This window comes from Trichechus manatus, unplaced genomic scaffold, assembly GCF_000243295.1.
Source record: "Trichechus manatus latirostris isolate Lorelei unplaced genomic scaffold, TriManLat1.0 scaffold00008, whole genome shotgun sequence".
Lineage (NCBI taxonomy): Eukaryota > Metazoa > Chordata > Mammalia > Sirenia > Trichechidae > Trichechus > Trichechus manatus.
In genome coordinates this window covers 12,616,466-12,641,862 of record NW_004443944.1, presented here as the reverse complement: position 1 = coordinate 12,641,862, position 25,397 = coordinate 12,616,466, and the positions used below count along the sequence as shown (strand labels likewise).

At 42.2% G+C, this 25,397-nt stretch overlaps 1 pseudogene; it reads left to right on the top strand.

Moving 5' to 3' along the window:
* The first annotated feature begins 11,757 nt into the window (after positions 1–11,757).
* Positions 11,758–25,397, top strand: part of LOC111822594 (cytochrome c oxidase subunit 7C, mitochondrial pseudogene) — a 22,508-nt pseudogene continuing 8,868 nt past the window's right edge.

Here is a 25,397-nt window from a genome sequence, read left to right as displayed (position 1 = left end):
TCTCAGAGTAGCTACTAAAAGCCCAAATCATAAGACAGGTGCAAGAGGCAGTTTTTCTTAGAAGAGGAAAGAACTGAGATATAAGACACCCTCATGATAAACAGCAACTGCCAGCTATGGTCTCCAACTCAGATGGTGCTTTTCATAATTGGAGAGACCAAAGTGGCTCAGTAGATACTATGCCCATGTTCCTGAAGCCTTGGGGATCATGAAAGATAATCCACCTTCAAAGTTCCACTTCTGACACCAGAAATGTCAACGAAGAGAATCTCATACTCCGTTAGGACTGAAAGGAAAAGGAGTTTTATTGAGGAATGATAACAGCTACAGCTGGGCAGCATTAGGTAGAAATACAAAGGTCTCTGCAGTATAAGTTGAGAGAGAAGTCTATATACACAGAGAACAAAGGAAAGCTGGGGATTAATGACTGCTCGTAGATAAGATCAGCTTCAGCTTGAAGTCCTTTGAAATGTAAAGGTTGGTCACTTGGTTAGGGAGGAGTAAGTTACTATTTAGGTGTGAGACACCAGCCAGTTCAGTTATACTTGATTGTAGAGTTATAGTCAGCTATTCATGATTGTAGTCAATTCTGGGAGCAAATTGTTCACATATCCTTCCCAAATATTTTACATCTTGACCAGTTTGGTTAGTTATGAACACATTTTTCTTGAGAACAATCATTTACATCTTGACACACTCTTCCTAAATGGTTTACATCTTGACCTTTTGTTTCCTAAGAATGTATGTTGGCCCCATCATTCTTAGTCTGACATGAGCGCCTCCAATGTGGAGACTTCTTCCATTTACACTGAGTGCCGCAAACAATTAACATGCTGAGCTGTTAACAGAAAGGCTGGAGTTGCAGTACTCCCACAGGCTCCTTGGAAAAAGATCTGGCAATCTACTTCCAAAAAACCAGCCACTGAAAAACATATGGAGCCCAGTTCTACTCTGACACACATGAGGTCACCACGCATTGGAGTCCACTCGACAACTGGTAATATTAAAGATACCAGTACTGTTTTGCTCAGATAAAGTACTGTGTGCTGTGAAATGGAGAAAACTACCTTCACGAGAACTCCTGGAAGGAGAGCTTGGTGTTGGGGAGAAAGCCTCCCACTGTGGGTTGAATTGTGTCCCACAAAAAGGATGTTGTTATGGATTGAATTGTGTCCCCAAAAAATGTGTGTCAACCAGACTAGGTCATGATTCCCAGTATTGTGTGGTTGTCCTCCATTTTGTGATCTGATGTAATTTTCCTGTGTTGTCAATCCTAACCTCTATGATGCTAATGAGGTGGGACACAATCTACAGGATTAGGTTGTATCTTGAGTCAATCTCTTTTGAGATATAAAGGAGAGAAGGGAGCAGAGAGGAACAGGATCTCATACCACCAAGAAAGAAGAGCCGGGAGTGGAGTGCATCCTTTGGACCTGGGGTCCCTACACTGAGAACCTCCTAGACCCATAGGAAAATTGATGAGAACCTTTCCCCCACCAGACAGAGAGAGAAAGCCTTCCCCTAGAGCTGGTACCCTATTTCTGGACTTGTAGCCTCCTAGACTGTGACAGAACAAATTTTTGTTTGTTAAAGACATCCACTTGTGGTATTTCTGTTATAGCAGCACTAGATAGAATTTGGTACCAGGAGAGTGGGGTGCTGCTTTGACAGATACCTAAAATGTGGAAGTGGTTTTGAAACTGTGAATGAGTAAGGGCTGGAAGAGTTTTAAGGCGACTAAGAGTAAAAGCCCAGACTACCTTGAAGAGACTGTTGCTGGAATTATGGACGTCAGACAATTCTTGTGATGGCTCAGAAGGAAGTGAGGAGAGCTGTAACAACAGAGATGGCACAGATGGTGAGAAGCAGCAGCAGAGCAATGGCAGTAGCAGAACAAGCAGACGAATGTGAGACGGTACAGGAGCCAACACACAGAGTAAGAGAGCTGTGTGCCTTCCGGCAGGAGGTTTCTTGGCAGAGTAGGGTGCCTCTGGGCACTTGTTGGAGGAGCTAGGTCTGCAGACCCATGGAGCAGAGAGCTGAGCGCCCTTGGGCCTAGGCTTATTGGCATAGCAGAGTGCCTCTGGGCACTTATTGGTGGAGCTAAAGAGCATTGTAATATTTGCTGGAGCAGGGCATAGGCTGGGCCATCCCAAGAGGCCCAAGGAGCCTGAGGGGCTGAGGGGCTGAGAGGCCAAGAAACCAGGAAGCAGAAGCTGAAGAGACAAGGAGCATAGGAAGCAGAGCTGCCTTGGTCTCAAAGGGTAGGGCCACGACCTCTGGGGTCTCAAAGGGTGGAATCACGGCATGCTGGGTCTTAATGGTTGGGGTTTAGGCCTCCTAGGTTTCAAAGAATCAGATCTTCACCAACTCGATTCCAGAGCGTGGGGCTGCAATTCACAAGTGCTAAGGGGATGGGGCCAGATCTGCTCCCTAAAGCTGAGGGGCGAGGCTGCCATGCCCAAGGGGCAGAAGAAAGAGGACTGCGGGGGTCAAGGGGGTGGGGCCCCATTTATATGGACTAGGAAAATGAGACTGCCGAAAGCCAAGGGAGCAGAGATGCCATTCCAGTGGTTCTGGAAGGCAGCACTAAAGCCCAGGGCCGAGGGGCCTCTACCCAGAATCCAGAGGGTGTGGCCAATCCAGAGGGCTGTAACAGATGAGATTTTCCTGCAGTTAAACACCTTTTTAAGGAATCAAAGTCTCCACAACTCTTTCTTGCTTCTTTGTAAGCTCTCTCTCTGAAGAGGCTTTGAGGCTACACTTCCCAAACTCCAAACAATGTTAAAAGCTCCCTCCTCTGTGACTGCACAGCCTTGGTTTCAGATAGCTGTCATAGCCCTTAGCCTACTGTGTTCTGGATAATGAAGTGGTCAAATCATTGACCTTCCCAAGTCTCAGTTTCCTCACCTATAAAATGGGTGTAACAATGATATAAAACAGCAGGATGACTGTTATAATGCAGACTTGTGTCCCTGTCATCCAACAAAATCTATGAGGGCAATTACTATGCCTTTGTCATTTTTCGGTTGCTAGTGCCTAGAGCAGTTGTCAGTGCTTATGTTGGTTACCTGTTGCCCTGGAACAAATTACCCAAAACTCAATGTCTTAAAACAATAAACAGTTATTATCTCATAGTTTCTGTGGGTCAGGAATTTGGGAGCGGCTTGGTTGGATGGTTCCGGACAGTAGCCTCTCATGAGGTGGCAGTCAAGAAGTCTTCCAGGGGTGCCTATATGACTGAACTGATTCATATCATTTCCACTTGTTTTTTTCCATTTATTTTTCTTGTTGATTTAAAAAAAAAAAAAATTATTTATTTTTGGTGTTGTTGAGAATATACACAGCAGAACATACACCAATTCAACCATTTCTACATGTATAATTCAGTGACATTGATTACATTCTTCAAGTTGTGCAGCCATTCTCACGCTCCTTTTCTCCATTTATTTTACATATACGTTATTTTATTAAGGTATATTGAGATTCACATACCATAAAATCCACCCTTTTAAAATGTACAATTCAGTGGTTTTTAGTATATTCATAAATTTGTGCAACCATCACCACTGTTTAATTCTGGACACAAAGTCTATTATGACCTAGCCTCAGAAGGCACACGTCTTCATGTCTTCAGTATCCTTTTAATTACACAAGTCATCCCTATTCAGTGTGGGAGGGCTACATAAGACAGTGAATCCCAGGAGGTAAGGATTATTGGGTGACCATCTTAGAGATCAGCACCCCAGTGCTCAATACATTTTGAGTGAGTGAATGATTTTGCTAGCTGAAGGGGGTTGAAGCCCAGTCTCTCCAGTCTTGTTTCCCATGATCCTCCCCCTCACTCCTTGTGCTCCAGCCATCAGCACTCCTCTCAGCTCTCCATTCCTATTTCCTCTACCCTGCCACAGGGTCTTTGCCCATGATGGTGCTCTTGTCGATTGTCTGCCCACTCTCCATCCTTTCTACGTCTAGTTACCTTCAACATATCCTTCCTTTTCTAGCTCAAATGTCACTTCCTTAGGGAAGACCTTCCTGGAAACCTTCCTTGTATTATTATCAGTTTGTACTGTTATGCCACTCCAGCAGTTCTCCTCTTTCTCTCTTTAGCCATCAATTTCCCCCCTAAATTGGATCTTTATCTATCAGCCTACAAATGTGCTATTATTTATCCTCCCATTTATAAAAGCTGTCTTGATACCACTTCCCCCTCTAGCTACTGAGAGGTTTTTTTGGTCCATTTTACAGGAAGACTCCTGGAGTTGTCTATACACAAAGTCTCTAATTCCTGCACTCCCACTAGTTGCTAATCTTACTCCTATCAGACTTTCCACCCTACTGTTTCATTGTTTGCCCAAGGTCACCCAAGACCTCCACCTTGTTAATCTCGATGATCAATTCTCAGACCTCATCTTTCTTAACCTACTAGCAATATTCCACATAGTTCATCCATTGCTCTTCCTTGAAATGCATTCTGGGCCTCCAGAACTTCACACTCGCCTGGTTTTCCTCCTAATAAAGAGGCTACTCCTTCTTGGTCTCTCTTGCTGGTTCTTCCCCATCTTTCTGCCTTCTTAATGCTACAGTGCCCAGGGCTCAGTCCTGGGGCCTCTCGTCTCCTCTGTTTACTCTCACTCCCATCATGCTCTTCTTCAACCCCTATATGGCTTTAAACACCAACTGTCCACAGCACCACACAGCTTTCTATTTGTAGCTCACACCTGTCCCCTGCACTCCAGGCTCAAACAGCCACGGCCCTCAATGTTACGTGTTCAAAACCGAACTCCTGATCTCCCTCAAAGCTGCTGCTCTTATAGGAATCTCCAGCTTGGTTCATGGCAACGCTATCCTGCCACCTGGCAAAAATCCAGGGGTCTTCCTTGCCTACTCTTCTGCTGTTTCTATCCAATCCACCAGCAAATACAATTATCTCCACTTTCAAGATATATTTGGAATCTGGCCTTCTCTCATCCCCATCGCTTTCATCCTGGCCCAGGTCTGTGCATTGTAGCAGCCTCCCAGCTGCCTTTCCGGTGTACCCTTTTGCCCCACTGTACTCTGTTCTACACAGAGCAGGCAGGAGGGTCCTGTGAAAATGATGACATGACTCCTCTGCTCAAGCTCCCCATGCACTCTCAGGAGGAGCCCGAATACCCACAATCTATGCCTTCCTTGACCCACGATCACGGCTCCTCCACCCTCTCCTGGCCTTTTTGCTGCTCCACAAGCATCCCAGGCACAATCCCACCTCTGGGCCTTGCATTGGCTGTTCCCTCAGCCTGGAACATCTTCCTCCAGAATACCTCCATGCCTTGCTCCCTTGCCTCCCTCCTTTGCTCTGTTCTTCCTTCGAATCACCTTCTCAGTGATCTTAACTGACATTCTGATATAAAATGGTAATCCTCACTCATCAGTCCTGTCCCCCTCCCTATTTTTTTTTTTTTTATCCATAGTACTTACTACTATCTACTAGCTTGTGTATGATTATTTTGTTTACAGTCTGTCTTATCCCTCCACCGCCTAATGTGAGCACCATGAGATTAAGGACTTTACTTCATTCACTGCTATATCTTCTGTCTACAATAGTGTCTAGCACACAGTCCAGTCTACTTGCTGCTGAGCTGACTCTGACTCACGGTAACCCTATGAACAGAACTGTGCTCTATGGGGTTTTCAATGACTTTTGAGGCACTTCTGAGTGGACTCAAACCTCCAACCTTTTAGTCAGCGGCCGAGTGTGTTAACCATTTGAACTTCCCAGTGACTCCCTAGCACACGGTAGGGCTCAATAATCCTTGGTTGAATGATTAATATCTATCTACTTGAATATTAAAGCAGCCCTGATGGCCCAATGACTAAGCTTTTAACCGAAAGGTTGGTGGTTTGAATGTATCAGTGGTTCAGTAGGAGAAAAGGTCTGGCAATTTGCTCCGGTAAAGATTACAGCCTAGGAACCCTATGGGGCAGCTCTACTCTGTCACATTGGGTCCCTGAGTTGGAATTGACTCAATGGCACACAACAACACTTGAACATTATCTATCTCATCTTCTAGAATATAAGGTATTTGAAGGCAGGAATCACATCTATTTTTGCTTGCTCCAGCACCTGGCACCCAACAGGTGTTTGATACCTTTTTGTTGAGTGACTATACATGGACCTTTTAGGGCTTCTGCTTCCCTCTCAGCAATATGAGAACTGAGGAGTGGCAACTAGAAAGTTCTGTTCTGCCTGCTTGGCTCAGCCAGTTGCCTGGAAAGCCACTTGAAAAAGCAGGCCTGGTGTGGCCATACCTTCCCATCTGTTAAAAGAGCCAGTAATCCGAATGCACCTTATTTTTAAGTGTTAGAAATTCATTTGACATTTTCAATAACAAACTTTGTTTTCTGCATGACAAACCACACCAAAACTGAGTGGCTTGATACCACCATTTACGTGCCTCGGGACTCTGCTAGCTGGCTAGGTACCTTCGGTCTAAGGCTCAGCCGAACTCTCCTCAAATAAGCCTTTCAACTGACACAGATTAGAATCTAAATGAAGGGCAAGCAGTGGGCTTCTACATGGAGGGTAGAAAACTCCACCATCCCAGGAGAAGCCAGCATGAAATTAAGGTGACAAGGCAAAAAAAGAGTGGTGAACCCTTCTTCAGGTAATTCCGGGTAATCTCCAGGAATGATTGTCAAAGCCTGAGGGAGAGGCCTGGCCCAGCAGCTTGCCATGTTGGGAACAAATTCATATTGCATGTGACACGCCCCAGGCAGCCCGCTAGGCCTACAAAACCAAAAAAACCAAACCTGTTGCCATCGAGTCAGTTCCGACTCATAGCAACCCTATAGGACACAGTAGAACTGCCCCATAGGGTTTCCAAGGCCATAAATCTTTATGGAAGCAGACAGCCACATCTTTCTCCCGTGGAGCGGCTGGTGCGTTCAAACTATCAACCTCTCAGTTAGCAGCCCACAGCTTAACCACTGTGCTGCCAGGGCTTCTCTTGATCCCAGATAGATCTTAAAAGAGTACAATGCTCAAGACAGCCATTCATTACTAGTTAAGCTAAACTATCGTTTGGTTTTAAGAAGACTTCAGGGGATATTTTTGGTTTAAGAACCAAAATTCATGATCTCTATAACGAGGGCAGTGGTGGTTCAGCGGTAGGATTCTCACCTTCCATGCAGGAGACTGGAGTTCAAGTCCCAGCCAGTGCACCAGCCACCACACATCTGTCAGGGGAGGCTTGCTTGCTGCTATGATCTGAGCAGGTTTCAGCAGAGTTTCCAGACTAAGACAGACTAGGAAGAAAGGCCTGGTGATCTACTTCCAAAAATCACCCAGGATCCTGATAGTCTGATCCTCTCATGCATGGGGTTCCCACAAGTCAGGGGCTGACTCATAATTTGAAATACTTCAGGAAAAAAAAAAAAAAAAACTGATGAGGCAAATATCGCAAAAGGTCAATGACGTTTCTATCTCGGCAGTGGTATATGTGTATCTATTAAACTACAAACCACTCCCTGTACTTTTGTGTATCCTTGAAAATTTTCATAAAAGTAAAAATAGAACAAAGAAGGCTTAGGAGTTTGTGAGAAATATTAAGTAATATATTAGTACTTAATACAGTTTGTACTGTACATAAGGATGATTAAAAGAGTATAGGAATATTTTGAGGATGAAAAAGTATATGAGGAAACTATCTTGCTTTATTCTTACCAGCGTTTCTCTGTTACTCTGAGTATGAACTCATTTGAGGACAATGCCCAAAGTCTACATTTTATTACTAAATGGCACTGAATTATACACTTTGAAATGATTAATGGTTAATTTTACATTACATGAATTTTACTTCAATTAAAAAAAAAAGGAATTCATCAGAAATCTAGTTGAAAAGAATCGAAGTATTTTAAACATTATGGTTAGGAGTTTTAGTATGTCTAAAACCAATAGCATCTTTCACCTGGGCAATTGCAAAGGCTTCTAACCAGTCTGCTTGTTTCCATTCTCCCCAACTCTCCTCCTGTCAATTCTTCGAAAGGTAGAATGTTGAAATGGCGAGTGTTTTCTTACACATCTATTTACCATAATTTTAAAAAGTCACTCAATTAAAAAAAGGAAACAAAAGAAAAACAAATTTTTTAATCTACATTTTAGACCCTTTTGTGAAAGTAGAGACACAGCCAAGCAGCTTTCCTGATCTCCGTGTGACAGGCCCTGGTGGCTATTGTGTCTTTTCTCCTTCCTTTTACCCTCACAATGATCCCACCAGAGACTCGGTATTAGAAGGCCCCCCATGGACCCACCCAACTTCTCCAAAGTCCTCTGTTCATTTTCCAAAATAGGAGAGGACGGGTGCATTTGGTGATAAGAGGACCAGGCTGATTAACCAGTTAAACCATTTCTGTTAGTTCAAGTGATCACATTTCACTGTATTATCTGTCATGTGAATAGTTAACCTTCCCAGGGAGTCATAGGGAAGGAGATGAATTAAGAGAGTAAAAGACCATCAAAGGGGGGGCTTTTCCCCTGCTAACTGCTCTCTGAAACTTAATATTTGAGGCTCGGGAGCCACTGCTGGCCAGAAAAGCACGTCACATAGCAACAGGCACTGGATGAGTTTCATTTCTGATGAAGGAATTTAGCGAACAGAAGTCTGCGGATGCACCATTTTGCAGACACGGTGAATATCTTAAGTATGGAATCAAAGCTTGCAGCTCGTTGCTCAGATCTGGGATTCACGGTGACCTGGAACGGACTCAAGCTTCACAATGCAAAATAGAGTGTTTCAAATGTGTGCTACATTGTTCAAACTGTGTGATATGTTCAATGTGTACAGTCATAAATTAAAACCTCTAACAGACTAACCAAAGGCAAAACCCCTAAAAAGCAATGTAATACAATTGTGCTATTCAAAAAATAATTTTTTAAAGTTTAATTCAAAATATCTGGAAACACCAAGAAATTCCAAAAAGCTTCCAAGGTTGACCCTGTTCTCATTCTCACCAAAATACTCCCCCACGGAAAGAAGAGTCATGGTTATGGGTATTGACAAAGCAACTTATTGCTGGCAATTTTAATTCTCAAGGAATTTTAGGATCTGATGCAGACAGGCGGAATTAAACATTAGCAGGAAGAGGCCATATTGATTAAATATCTAAATATCTGACCTGTCTCTGTTTATCTGGTTTTAGGGGGCTGGCAGGATAGCCCTGTTAATCAAGATAAGGCTGCCTAACTTATTCGCAATACTATTTTGTAACACATGCCTTAATGAAAATCCATAGGACACATGTTTACATATTTCCCTGTAGAATCAAAAACAAACAGCAATGAATTTGTTTTTTAATGGAGAGAAGATAAGTTAATAGTTACCAGCCTGATATTTGTATTCTCTAAGCATTCATGAAAGGAGCCCTCATGGTGAAATGGCTAATTGCTCAGCTGCTAACTGAATGGTCAATGGTTTGAACCCACCAAGTAACTGCTCTGTGGGAGAAAAGACCTGGCAATCTGCCCTAGTTAAGATTTCAGCATGGGAAACCATATGGGGCAGTTCTACTCTGTCTTATAGCCTTGCTATGAGTTGCAATTGACTTGAAGGCACACGACAACAACAAAGCATTCATGAACTCTTCATTCTGCTGATGTAAAATTCAAATGTGGCAGAAGCAGAAAGAAATTCATGTCAGAAAAGCAATTCTGTTCAGCACAGGTAACACTTAAAACAACAACAACATCAACAACCAGTTGCCATCAAATCAATTCTGGTTCATGGTGACCCCATTGTGTCAGAATAGAACTGTACCCCACAGAGTTTTCAATGGCTGATTTTTTGCAAGTAGATCACCAGGCCTTTCCTCTGAGCATCTCTGGGTAGACTTGAATCGCCAACCTTTAGGTTAGCAGCCGAGCACATTAACCATTTGCACCATCCAGGGACTCCAGGTGAAGCTTGGGAGTTGATAACATTGTAGGTTCCTGTTGTACAGTAGTTAACGCCCAAGGGCCAAATCTGGCCCTTTATCTGTTTTTATAAATAAAGTTTTATTGCAAAAGAGCCATATCCATTTGTTTACATGTTGTCAATAGCTGCTTTCAGGCAGCAAAGGCAGAATTGAATAGTTACAGAAGACACTAGTCTTCAAAGTCTAAAATATTCACTATCTGGTCCTTTACATAAAAAGTTTTCTGACCCCTGGCTAATACCAAGAATGGTGGCGTAGGTGGGCTCAGATTGAAGATTCAGCCTTGATTAGTTATGCGACCTTGGGCTCATACTTAAGTTGTTTTGGTCACAGTGTTCTCACCTCTTAAATGGGGATAACAACAATAATAGTTAAGTTTACTGAATAGTTACAATGTGCCAAGCACTGTTCTATATGATTTGAATGTATTAATGCATTTAAGCTCACACCAACCCTATGAAGAACATACTACGATTATCCCCATCTTACAGGTGAGGAGACAGAGGCCCAGAGAGTTGAAGTAACTTACTTGAGGTTGCAAAGCCAGAAGGTGATGGAGCTACTAATTCACATGGCAGTTATGAATATAAAATGAGGTCAGGCAGGCATGTTAGATTCATGTCCCGGTGCTGCCACATAGCAAACAATTGTAACTGTGCTATTATTAACTTTAAACATAAGCCATCAGAAATTAGCGAATTAGTTGGTACCAGAGCTAACTCTTTGAATCTTGACTTCATGGGATGTTTATTTAACTGACATCCTCAGGAGGGCTACTACCATGTCAAAATGATGTTTGTTTTTCTGGGGAAGGTGGTAGATTATTCAGGGTTTGCTTTCTTCATTCTCTGGATTAACTGTAAATTTTCCAAACAAGATTTTGATGCCCTAAGAGCTCCAGGAAAGCATGGCGACTAATAGCGCCATTAAGAAGAAAAAGAAGGAGGAAGAGGAGGTGAAAGAGAAGGAGAAGAAAGAGGAGGAGGAGAAAGAAGAGAAGGAAGAGAAGGAAGAGAAAAAAGAGGAGGAGGAGAAGGAGGAGAAAGAGTGAAAAGAGGAGGAGAAAGAAGAGGAGGAAGAGAAGGAGGAGAAAAAAGAAGAGGAAGAAAAGGAGGAGAAAGAGCGAGAAGAGAAGGAAGAGAAGGAGGAGAAAGAGTGAAAAGAGGAGGAGAAAGAAGAGGAGGAAGAGAACGAGGAGAAAGAGAAGGAGGAGGAGAAGGGAAAATAGGAGGAGAAAGAAGAGGAGGAGGAGAAAGAAGAGAATGAGGAGGAGGAGAAAAAGGAGAGGAGGACAAGCAGGAAGAGAAGGAGGAAGAGAAGGGGGAGAGGTAGGAGAGGAGGAGGAGAACCCCAGAGGGTAAGGCCAGGAGCTCCATGAGTCCATTTCACAACTGCAATTTGCCTATCAGTTATGGTCGGTAGTAGCTCACACATAAACCACAACAAACGTATAACGAGTTAAGTTGGCTCTCTGAACCTATTGACTTTCTTTGTAACTTAAAAAAATACACAAGTCACATGTATTTGTTATAGAGAAGTCAGATAAACAACAGGAAATAGAAAAACAGTCACAAATAATCCACCATCTTGAAACAACCACCATTAACAGTCTGCTCTCCTGATTTAGTTTTAATGCAGTTACTTCCCTTCTGCTGCAGGAATTGTTTCAATGGGTCACAATGTAAAACATTTAAGTAAATAATGGTAACTTAATAGTAACAGTGGTTATGTGGGGGATGGGCTGACAGAAGACCTTCACCTCCACATTGGATATTTCTGTACTCTTTGAGCTTTTTTTCCACCATGCCTGAATCTCTTGTAAGGTGAGGAAAACAGACAAACAAAACAAAACAATAAAGATCATTTGTTAAGTTAAAAAAATGTAATGGTTACGGGAATTCAGAGCAAACACTTTAAATTATCCATATCAGTTCCAAATATCTTTCTTTAGAAGGCAGAGCAATTAGCATAAGCATATATACACTCCTTGGACATCTGGAGAGATCCATCAGGAAATGAGTTTTGCCTATGAGATGGGGTGTTCAGTCAGAATGTATCCGCGCGATTTCAAAACAATTTGTCAGTTCGGTAGGGGGAAAACCAACCATCCAACACCAACCATCTATTCAATCCAGGGGAAATTATCAGCCAGCCATTTGTCATGTAATCCAAACAAAATGCAACTGAGTAAATCTACTTTTTAATTAGTTATGCTTATATGGCATAGACACTGTGTCAGGCAAGACTTCGGGCAGCAAAACAAAAGACTGTGAAGATTTTTAAGAAGATATTTCCATTTGATTCTCTTTGAAACCCACCCAAGGGAGAAAACATGGGTATGTATTTACCTTAGTCTAGGACTGTTGCGAGAAGGGAATTAAATGTCTGTAGTTAAGGAATATGTGTGGGGAAAAAAACATGAGGCTGAAGTCTCTTCAACAAAATGCTTGGATACAACCAAACTGGTTCCTTAGGGGGGTAAAAAAAAAACCCATGCAAATACAATGCACATAAAATTTAAAAAGTCAGAAAGAAAACCCTACTGCAATGCTACCGCCAGTTGGTGCTAAGTGGATTCTGACTCTTGGTGACTCCATGTGTTTCGCGGTAGACCTGTGCGCCACAGAGTTTTCAACAATTGTGACCTTTTGAAAATAGCTTGCCAGGACTTTCTTCTGTAGTGCCTCTGGATGGATTGGAACCATCAACCTCTGGTTAGTAGCCAAGTGTTTAACCGTTTTCGCCCCCCAGACACTCCACTGAAGTGCTAGCAGTAGCTATTTCTGGGTAGTGAGGTGATGAGCAATCTTTGTTTTCTTTTTGCTTCTTGGTCTGTTCTGATGTTTTCTACAGTGATCATTCAGATCATTACTACCCGGGCAAGAGAAACCAAACAAAATAAGAATCAATGCACAAAACAACAGCTGCAGCGGTAGACTCTCTCTGGGTTTAAAGATAAGATGGGATGCGAACTCCTGCACCTGGTGCAGTGGGGTTAGTGCCTTCTTTAACACCTTCTTCGACACTTATCTTCGTGGTCAAAGAAAAGGCCCAGGATCAGAGGCCACACTAGTCGCTGAGCGAGTTGACATGGAGATAATTGAGCAACATATCAACACATGCCAGGTGAGGGTGTCTGGAATTATGACCCTATACACGTATACTTACAGGATGTTATTGTTAGGTGCTGTCAAGTCCATTCCGACTCATAGCGACTCCATGTGACACAGTAGAAGTAGCCCATAGAGTTTTCTAGACTGTAATCTTTGCAGGAGCGTATCTCCAGGTCTTTTCTCCCACGGAGCTGCAACCACCAACCTTACAGTAAGCAGTCATTGCTTAACCATTGGGCCACTAGGGCTCCTTACTTACATGATGGCCCCTTGCTATTCAAAAACGTTAATGTAGACAACCAAAATTATACTATCTGTTGGTCTCTCTGTCTCTCCATCCATCCATCCATCTATCCATTAAAGATGTGTCACAATGTCTCAATGAAAACAATAATAAGTACCTACTTGTGGTGGGCAGAAAAATGCCCGCCTCCAAAGATGCCTACATCCTAATGCCCAGAACCTGTGGATATGCTATGTTACATGGCAAGGAGGAATTAAGATTACAGATGGAATTAAGGTTGCTAATCACATGACCTTGAGAGGGGGGAGAATATCCTGGATTTTATTCGAGAGAGATAGGGAGTCCCAGCTGGCAGGATTCAGAAATCTCAAGTTCATGTCTTCCTTGGCAAGAAGGGGAGCCAGCTAGGATGGATCAGCAACCTGCCCAGGGATGTACAATCCGGGTCCCTGACTCCCCACTCGGTGCTCTCTGCTCTCCCCACCATGTTCTTGGTCCCTGCAACGACAGGCAGGTGATTCCCCACCTCTCACTGGCACTCAGCATCCTGTGAGATTATGTCATGGCCACAATAACTGCCACCAAATACCTGAGAAATGGCTGTGAATCAGAAGGGCAAGATGAAGGGTAAAAGACACCGAGGAACCAGGGCTCCTGGAGCTAACGTCACGGCAAAAGGAAGATGTCATCCTGGCATCAGCAGTAGTGGCTTCTATGAAATGGCACAGAGAAGGCTGGGCAAAGTAAGACTGTCTTCACGGTGGGCACATCCCATGGCCCTGTGGTCAGGGGCTCTCAACTCAATCACTGGCCATCCTGTAGGCAGGAATAGACCTTTTGTTTTTACAAGTTAAAGTTTTGGAAATATGATCAACTAGCTCTTATTAAATCACTTAAGGCAGTAACAGCTTTAATAGTATCAAAGCCTGCCTGGTATCTGGTAGGGATGCCTTATGAATCTCAGGAAAATGCACTCTGTGTTCCTTTAAATAGCTACTTGCTCTCCTGAATTGTTTTTTTTTTTTTTAATCATGGTAATATATGTACAATAAAACATTGGCCATATTAACCATTTAAAAAAAATAATATTTTTAGCAGTTCAGGGACAAGGGCCAGAAGGCAGAAGGGGACAAGGAAGCTGGTGATAGGGAACCCAAGGTTGAGTAAGGATAGTGTTGATGTGTTGTGAGGTTGTTAACCATTGTCATAGGGCAACATGTGTACTGACTGTTAAATGAGAAACTATTTTGTTCTGTAAGCCTTCATCTAAAGTGAGAATAGCACAATTGGAAGAGCATAGTCGATGTCACTGAACTGTGCGTGTAGAAATTTTTGAAATGGTGTAGCTTTTTCACCAAAAAAAAAAGGTCTAGAAGGGAGAGGGTTGACATGTTGTGGGGTTGTTAACCAATGTCATAAAACAATATGTGTACTACTGTTTCATGAGAAACTAGTTGTTCTGTAAGCCTTCACCTGAAGTACAATAAAAATAAAAAATAAAATAAAATAATATTTTGTTGCGTTTTTGGTGAGGGTTTACACAGCAGTTTAGGTTCTCATTCAACAAATCCTACACAAGTTGTTCAGTGACATTGGTTACATTCTTCACAATGCGTGAGCATTCTCATTATTTCCATTCTGGTTGTTCCGTTGCGCTAATCTAGTTTCCCTGCCCCCTTACATTCTCGTCTTTATTTTAAAGTAATCATTGACTGCTTGCTCTCATATAGGTGATTTTTTTAAAAAGAGCACAGTACTTACAGGTGATATTCATTATTTTCTGAGCCAATTTGTTATTCACTACAAGGTGAACTTAGGGGTTAGTTTCAGTTCAAGCTTTGCAGAGTGTCTCAGGGCAGTAGTCTCAGGGAGTCTTCCAGTCTCAACCAGTCCAGTAGGTCTGGGATTTTTTTTTGTTTTTGTTTTTTGCTTTGTTTTGTTTTTACAAATTTGAGGTTCTGTTTCACATTCTTCTCCCCTTCTGTCAGGGTCCATCTATTGTGGCCCTGATTAGAATGGTCAGCAGTGGTAGCTGGGCACCATCTAGTTCTTCTGGTCTCAGGGTAGATGAGGCCGTCATTATAACCATTTTTAAGTGTACAATTCAATGATATTAATTACATTCACCATATTGTGCAACCCTTACCACCATCCATCTTCTAATGTTTTTCATCCCCCAGACAGAACTGGAAGTACTCCTTAAGTAATAATGCCCCATTCTTGCCCCCTCCCCTCCAGCACCTGGCAACCAGTAATAAACTTTTATCTCTATGCATTTACCTATTCTAAATATTTCATATAAGTGGGGTCATACAGTATTTGCCCTTGTGTGTCTGGCTTATTTCACTTAGCTTAATGTTTTCAAGGTTCATCCATGTTGTAGCATGTATTAGAACTTCATTTCTCTTTACAGCTGAATAGTATTCCATTCTATAGATATACACCACTTTTTTTTTTTTTTTAATCCATTCATCTGTTGATGGATACTTGGGCTGTTTCCACCTCTTGACTATTGTGAACAGCGCTGCAATGAACACTGGTATTTAAGTAATGACAGAGAGTGGAAATGAGGGAAATGTCACAAGTCTAATGATTTTGGTGTCCCCCTACTAACTATAAGTCCATTCATTCATACAATCATTTATTCATTCAACGAGTATTTATTGTGGCTCTTACTTTGTGAATAGACTTCAGCCAAGTGCATGGAGAACAAGACACAGTAGATTAGTCCCCACCCCATGGAGCTTAGGGTCTGGTTGGGGAAGAAGAGAGCTCACCAGGCAATCACGATAAGGGGTGATGAAGTGATGGGCAGGAAGTCAGGGAAGCCCACTGAGGGAGCGAGGGTGAGGCTGAGGGAGAGTGAGAGTGAGCCAGGGAGGGCAGGTGGGCTGGCAAAGGTGGGGACCTGCAGGCAGAGGGCAGCATAGGGGGAGACCTTGAGGGCAGGGATTGCTTGCATCTTCTTCACCCTGTATCTGGGGCCTAGCACAGGGACTGGCACACAGTGGGTCCTCAGGGGAGTTAGATGGACGAGAGAGGGAAAAACAAGACGAGGACGAAAGAGGGAAGGAAAGAAAGAAAGGAGGGGGGAGGAAAGATGAGAAGAAGGAGGAAGAAAGGGAGGGAGGAAGAGAGGAAGGGAAGAAAGGAGGGAAGGAGGGAAGATGGGATGGAGGAAGAAGGGAGGATGGACAGAGAGGAAAGGAAGAAGGAAGGAAGGAGAAAAAGAAATGTGTGACCTAAATAACAAAGCTGTGAATACACATTGCTAACATAGGATACAAGTTCCATTGGTACTGACAAGGGACTTTCATCCCTGGTTTTGCTGACTCCTCATCACCTGCCCACAGTCCTCAAGCCCTGGCCTTAAAGGAAGATCCTCAGTGCCTCTTTCCAGCCTTCCAGTAACATAAAAGTGCCCCATGAGGTGCATACAATGATCAGAATGCTTTACCACTTGCAGTGGTTAGAGTTCTCATCTGTTATTCTAGGAAATGTCCCGAAAAGGCAAATCTCTAGAGATACAAAGTAGATTAATAGTTGCCTGGTGCTGGAGCTGGGAATGGGGGTGGGGGTGGGGGGTGTAACAAGAATGAAGGATTTTATTGGGGTGATGATAATGTTCCAAAACTGGATTATAGTGATGATTGCACAACTCAGAGAATTTATTAAAAATCATTGACTTGTACAACTAAAATGGGTGAATTTTATGGCATGTAAATTTACCTCAATAAAATTGTTTTTAAAAATTCAATCCAAAAAAGTAATTTCTGGATTTGCCTAACTCCAAATTTAGCTTCTAAAATGGTCACAGGAATGATTTGTGGGTTAATGGAGAAATTTAGTCATTTATTATTAATGAAAAAAAATTTGGGTATCAATTATGTACCATACACAGTTTTAAGTATCGGAGAAAAAAAAAAACAGGCAAAAATCCCTTCCTCTCCTTCCTCCCTTTTTACCACTTACAAGGACCATTGTATGGAGTCCTAGTCGTGCAGTGGTTAAGCACTTGGCTGCTAACTGAAAGGCTGGCAGTTCGAACCCACAGCCGCTCCATGGGAGAAAGATGTGGCAGTCTGCTTCTGTAAAGATTTACAGCCTTGGAAACCCTGTGGAGCAGTTCTCCTCTGTCTTACAGGGTCACTATGAGTCGGAATTGACTCAACAGCAACAGGAAAGGACCATTGTAATTACACTGGACCCACTTGGAAAATCCAGGAAAATTTTCCTACTTTAAGGTCAGCTGATTAGCATTTTTAATTTCATCTACAACTTTAATTCTTCTGTAATGTAATATATTTCCGGGTTACAAACAGTAGGGTGTGGACATCTTTGGGAGACCATTATTCTGCCCACCTTACCAGTTATTTTGGTGCCTGGTAGAGAGAGTAGTGTCTCCACACCCAGTAGGAATTTTGAAACAACCTAGATCTCAGCTTTCTTTCCCTCACATGATAATAATTGTCCCTTGCTGAGTTCTTATTATGAACCAGGAAGTGCTAGATTCTTTACAGATACTATTTTATTTAATCCTGTAAAGATCCTGAAATGTGGATACCAGTATCTCCATTTTGCTTAAGAGGCACCTGAGACCCAGAGAGGTAATATGATTTGCCCAAGATCACACAGCTATAGTATCAGGTTGGGGACTGAACCCAAGTCCTTGGGGCTCCCAAGTCTGTGGGTTTCCAACCAGGCTAAAGTTGGCTGTTGCCGACCTTCGCAGGACAATCTATTCTACTCACTGGCTGCAATAGAAAAGGCATAGAGACCTCATCTAATTTAATCACTCAGCCAAGTAGATTTAAGGGTGCAAAAGAGAGTAAAGGCAGGCTAGGCTTCCAAAGATCAGGGTTCAAATTCTACCTTAGGCAAATAACTTCAGCTACCTGAGCTTCAGTCAGTGATTTTGACTCATGGCGGCCCTGTGTGACAGAGTAGAACTGCCCCGTAGGGTTTTCTAGGCTGTAATCTTTAAGGGAGCAGATCCCTAGGTCTTTCTTCCGTGCAGCCACCAACCTTTAGGTTAGCAACTGAGTGCTTAACACTTGCGCTACCAGGGCTCCTTCAATTTTGCCATTACATTACGTTAATAGTAATAAAAAAATAATGGCTAAACTTACCACGGGTTTACTGTGTGGTAGGCAAGGAGCTACAGGCTTTGCAAATATGGACAGTTCTGAATCACAATTCATTCTATCAGCTGGACTTCAAAAGAAGCTGCAAACTTCCATACCCCTTCTTCAAGTGTGGCTATGCCCTTAATAAACCTCCAGATTAAGAGCCAAATAGCTCATGGTCATAAGCTTCTCAGAAGAACCACCAGGCTTACTGCGGGCGAGAGAGGCTCCTAGCAGGAAGCTAATTCTCCCCATTTCCCTTCTCCGAGTTGAGCCTTTGATCTTCCCCGCTCACAGATGACAGGGCTGCCTATAAGTCATCAGAAATCCTTGAAGTGAGTTTCTATCCCATTGGGTATGCATGTCTGTGGCCGCTCAGAGCCTCCTTGTTCACGCTCAGATTTTGCGAGTGTTGAATCCTGCATTTGGAAGGCTGGTTTCATTTCAGATTGATATGCCATTTTGAAGTAAAAGGTGTTTGCCTTTGCTGTGTACTCACTGCAAAAGGGGAAGGGGAGCCAGGAATGTGGATGGCTGAGTGTCTGTCTGGGGAATGAAGTCAGCCTAAAACTGATGAAGTCTCTCCTTGTTCCCAATGTGGGCCATTGCTCAGGGTCACCATTTGGCATGTATGTTGCCCCCTAGAATGAATTTTATGAAAAAAAAAAAAGGCCAAAACAAAACAACTAAATTTTAAAAGTCTCTGAAACTTGATAACTAAGTGAAAACGAAAGGAGATAGAGCTGAAATTTGGGCCCTGCAAATCATTTCCCCATTATTTTGGGAGAACTACCCCAATCCTTTAGGCCAGCCTCTGGGGGAGAGGGGAGAACACTAGAATGAAATGCTGTTTACTCAGACTCTTAGAAAAGGGTTTCTATCTGTCATGGATTGAATTGTGTCCCCCAAAAAATGTGTGTAGCAACTTGGCTGGGTCATGATTCCCAGTATTGTATGATTGTGTTATCTGATGTGATGTCGTTATGTGTTGTAAACTCTACCACTATGATGAGATTATATGTGATCTCCTCATGTGTTGTAAATTCTATCACTGTGGTGAGGTTATACTGATGAGGTTGACAAGATCAGTGTCTTAATGCAATCTGTTTTGAGATATAAAAGAGAGAAGTGAGCAGAGACACATGGGAACCTCATACCACCAAGAAAGCAGTGCTGGGAGCAGAGCATGTCCTTTGGACCTGAGGTTCCTGCGCAGAGAAGCTCCCAGACCAAAGGAAGACTGATGACATGGACTTTCCTCCAGAGCTGATGGAGAAAGCATTCCCCTGGAGCTGATGCCCTGAATTTGGACTTGTAGCCTACTGGATTGTGAGAGAATGGACTTTCTTTGCTGAAACCATCCAACTGTGGTATTTCTGTTGGAGTAGCACTAGATGACTAAGACACTATCCATCTGTCCATACACCCATCCATCCATGTTTCTATTATCTACCTATCTATCCATCCATGTATTTATCATCCATCCATCCATCTAAACAAAATATAACTTCAGCTTAAAACAGACTACCCAAAATGGGAAGAATAAATATTAAGCCTCAATAATTTGGAAATACCCTCTCCTCACTTACTATTTTGTGATTGGACATTTTGCATTTATGACAATAGTAAAAAATCTACTGTTCAACTGTTTTGCTCATTAAGGCCTACATCTGGCAGTAATGAATGCCGAGGTGCAAAGCGAGAGTAACGCTGGCTGTGATGGTTAAGTTTATGTGTCGACTTAGCTAAGCCATGATTCTCAGTGGCTTGGCAGTTTTGTAATGATGTAATTTGGCAGTTATATAATGATGAAGTCATTCTCCATTTTGTGATCTGATGTGCTCCTCCTCCATTTTTGCATAACGTCTATTTTTACATAATGACCTGGTCTTTGGAACCTAACCATGTTGATAAGTTAGGAGAAGGTGTAATACTTTTCAATATGAAAAAGGCACCTGGCCTGAAGCGCAGCCATTCCACACCTGGCATTTAAGCCTACACAAACAATAGTGGAGTGTGTAAAATAGATGTACAAGGACACTTATTGCTGCAATAATTTTGACAGAATAAATTGGAAACAACTTAACTGTCCATTATAGGGCAGTGGTTAATTATTTTTCAGCCACTTAAATTCTCAGTTTCTCAATTTTCCCATCTATAGAATAAGGATATTCAGAGTACATACCTCGTTGGTTGATGGTGAGGATTAAACAGATTAATGCTCAGACAGGGTTTAAGACAAGGCTAGGAACACAGTAAATGCTCAATAGTATTATTATTATCATTACGGTCAAATATGAGAAATCAACTTATTTTTTTTAAAAAAGAGTAAGGTTGACCTATATGTACTGCAACATTCATAATATATTTATAGTTAAGTAGAAAAACAAAAACAAAAAACGGAACAAGAAAAAAAAACCCAAAACAACAGAATATGTGGACTATGATCACATTTGTGCTTTTAAATCAAGGATGTGCTTTGCATTTACTACAAGAACATTTTAGGATAATTACACAAGAATTAGTGATCTATAAGAATATTTCTGGTAAACTCTACAGGGTTAATGTTAAAACACAGCAGAGTAATCTGTCTACCGTCCTTTTAAACACATCTGTCGTCTACCAACAATTCCGATTTATGGTTTATGACATATTTATGGATGGAACAATTTGACTCACAACTGTGTAATATGACCTTGTTTGAAGCAAGTAGGTGTAATTCATCTATGATTTGAACCTTTGTGTAAGAAGCACTAAGAATATATGTTTCAAGAAAAGAGTTATATGGCTCTGCTGGCTAAAAATCTTTAAGACTGGAAATCACTGATGTCAATAAAAATTTACAAAATGTAAACTTTTGGAATCAAATGCTATGAACCTTTGTACCACATTGTTTTAAATAATCTTCAAATACCAAGTATAAATCCATAATAGAGAATTAAAGAAAGTTTTTTTTTTTTTTAAATAAGATACAATAAGATGGGTTAAAAGTTGATATTAGTCAGGCAATTGTTGCTTAAATGTCTTATTTTATACAAATAACCCAATTGCAAAACTGAGCGGAGTCCTGTGTTGGACATCAGCTACACATGCTTTTGTAGACGGCAGTTCAAGCTCCTACTTGCACAACCATTCATCTATGTTTGTTCTTTATCTATGTGAATTCTGGGTCCATTTACAAATACAAATATTTCTGGGCCCATCTGAGTGGTTAAGATGTTTCCATGGGTCTTTCTTCCCCTGGTCAAATCCTGCTACTTTTCTGGAACGTTCTTTCGAATGTTGTTCATGGTAAAGTTATCATCTTTAATGTAAAAATGCCTGCTGAGGGGGCTACAAGCCATTTGGTTCCCTCCTGTTAGGGGAGGAAAAGCATAACACTGAGCGAGGCTGAAGGTTTTTATTATCACGTCGTAAATGAGCAAATGGCATCTGTCAATACAAAGAAACTCTGAGGGGCAGGGGAAAGGAAGCCGTGCTGGGGGAGGCTGTCGAGTGACAAAATGGATTTTTATTAACCTCCTGGTCCAGCATCTCTTTTCCTATTTTATTTTGCCTCATTCACTTTGCAACATAATAATGCTATAAAAACACCAAACAGGAAGCTGCTAACCATTTGAAACTGCAGGACCACCCTGTCTCCGAGCAACGGTAAACAGTTGGAATCACGGACTATGTTTAGAGTTTTAAACATAGGTATGCCAACCTGTGTGTATTTTCACATGCAGGCCCTCCCTGGTTTGGGTCTTCTCTGGAAGATATTTCTTTCCAAGAATAACTCAAGTCTGTTGGCGTAGGCATTCATTCTCACAACATTTTCATATTTGGGCCGTAAACATCTTTCACGACACTGGTAAAATGGCCAAGGTGTTTATGAGCTGCAAGAAATGTTTATGCCAAATGCATAAAAACAGAAATGGAACCTTTCACATCAGGAGTGGAAGGAGTTGCCAGGAGCCTTGGCATGGGGGAAGGGAAACAGAGGGCCTTCCCCAGCCCCCCGCCATGTCCCCCAGTGACTTTGCTGGAAGTTGTTAAGGTGAATGTCTCATAAAAATGTTTGCTGGAAGTTAACGGTAATTCAGGCCTAAGCAGGTGTGGCAGCGGCAAACACAGCCAGGGCAATTGGAAGATGAACAAGGGCCTGTCTGCTCTCAGGGGAAGCAATTTCTTTCCTTTGTGCTGAGGGACCCTCATGGGCCCTGCTTGGGAAAGAGAGCCAGGAAACACCAAGGCTCAAGTTCTGAGATTTTTATAGTTGGGGGCCATCACGTTGCTCAAGGAGATTTAAGCCTGGACATAAATTGGGTCATTACTTCCAGCTACTTGCAGCTACAGGGCTGACTTTTTATCCTAACGACACTCACAGAGGTAGAGCTAAATTTGTTCTGACATGGAAAGATGTCCAAGAATTTTTTTTTTAATAAAATTTTATAATTTGCCATTTTAACCATTTTTAAGTGTACAATTCAATGACATTCATTGCATCCACCATGCTGTGCAACCATCACCATTATCTCTCTCCAAAAGATTGTCATCACCCCAAACAGAAAATCAGTACTCCTTCAGCAACGACTCCCCATTATTTGGTAAGTAGAGGGCCAACAAAAATGAGAGAAATCCTCAGTGAGATGGATTGACACCACAGCCGCAACAATGGACTCACACATACCAACAATCATGAAGATAGCTCAGGCTCAGGCAGCATTTCGTTCTGTTACACATAAGGTCACCGTGGTCGGACCATGGCAACTAACAACAACATCCCCTCCCCCACGGACATTGAGATGTCCAAGATTTTTTAGAAAGCGAATTGTAAAATGATATACATCTTAGAAGATTCTTTTTTGTTGTTATTATACTTAAAAAATTGTATCTGCACAGAGAAAAATAACCTGTGGAAAATATTTGCAGTCCGATGGACGGCTTTTGTGTGGCATTTCACGCCATGGTCTTTAACTCCCACCGAAGTGATTGGGTAGGACTGTGCAAATAGGGTAATTGTGGCCCACCGAGGGGATTGGTCAGTTTTGCCATACCATTGAGCTTGAAATGAGCCATCCCAGAGGCAGGAAAGAGGATTCCACCACCACCAAGGAAGAACAGTCAAGAGCAGAGAGCGTAATTTAGACCCAGGATCTCTGAGCTGAGAAGCTCCTGGAACCGGGAGAGAGAGATAGAATTGTAACACTGAAGATGACCGGAAGTGGTGGCAGAGAAATGGCAGCAGCAGAGACTGGCAGCAAGAGACGGTATGGTGGGCTTCCTGGCCCACGGAGCGAGAAAGCTTAGTGCCTTTGGGCAGGAGGTTTGCTGGCAGAGTAAGGTGCCTCTGGGTACTTGGCACACCTAGGTTTGCAGACTCAGAGCTAGAGCTGAGTGCCTTTGGGCCAAGGCTTACTGGTGAGTAGGGTGCCTTGAGGCACTGATTGGGAGAGATAAAAGAGCTTTGTAACTCTTGGCCAAGCAGAGCAGAGGCCTAGGGGCCAAAAAGAAGCATGCCTATGAGCACAGCTGGGAAGAGGCTGTCCTGAAGGAAGAACTGTATCCTAGGATTCCTGAACCTGAATTGTAACCTGTTACTTTCCTAATAAACCCCATAATCATGCGTATTGTCTGTGAGTTCTGTGTGGCCATTGCAATGAATTATCGAATCCAGCAGAAAAGTAGAGAGCGCTATGGGAATGACAGTTGGTGTCAGAATTGGTAAAGATAGCAGAAAGAGGAGGCATATCTGACCTCCGCCTCATAGGAATCAGCCTTGGGCTATTGATCTAGATTCTCCTTCCCCCTTGTGAAGTTACAGGAGGTCAGATACCCCCATGACATTTTTACAATATCACAACGGATTTTAATATTTTTTGCTATATATTTCTGTATTGATTGTTTTAAGGCTTGTCAGATAAAATGTCATAGATCTATAATCAAAGATATATTTTTTAAAAAATGAGTGGATGTGAAAACTGTAAAACTCTGAGTATACAGGTATATATTCCAACTTATAGCGACCCTATAGAACAGAGTAGAACTGCCCCATAGCGTATCCAAGTAGTGGCTGGTGGATTCAAACTGCCAACTTTTTTGTTTGCTGCTATAGCTCTTAACCACTGTGTCACCAGGGCTCCATTACAGCCTAGTTAATTATATTGTACCAGTGAGGTGCATTTTGATAATGCAGTATAGTTCTGGAAGATGCCACCACTGGTGGAAGCTGGATGATGGGTACACGGGAACTTTCTGTACTATTTTTACAATTTCTGTCAGTCTATAGTTACTTCAACATAAAAAGTGAAAAAAAGAGAATCCAAGAACTTGGCTGTTAACCAAAAGTTGGCAGTTCAAATCCACCAGCCGCTCCTTGGAAACGCTATGGGGCAGTTCTACTCTGTCTTACGGGGTCACTATGAGTCGGAATTGACTTGACAACAATGGGGTTTTTTTGTTTTGGTATTAGTAAATGAAAAAGAAAGAAAGAAAAAATAAAGTGATTTGTGAAATAGATGTTCGTGGCGTATTGGTGAAATTTAGACACAGATGGCAGAGCAGAACGTACACAAAATGTGTACGGCAAGATGGCAGACATACGCTCTGAGAGATGTGTGAATGAAGGCTGCCAAAATGCTAATAGTGATTATCCTTACATGGAGGTTTTCACTTCTTGGGGTACTATTTGGTTAAGTGCTCAGCTGCTAACCGAAAGTTGGGTGGTTCAAACCTACTAGCCTCTCTGCAGGAGAAAGATGTGGCAGTCTTCTTCCATAAAGGTTTACAGCCTTGGAAACCCTATAGGGTAGTTCTACTCTGTCCTTCAGGGTCACCATGAGTCGGAATCAACTTGATGGCAACAGGTTTTGGTTTTTGGGTTTGGTATTTAATTTAAAAACAACAACAACATTGTGACTATAAATGCACATACATATACTTTTTAAAAAATTAAGTATATACACATATATGTATATA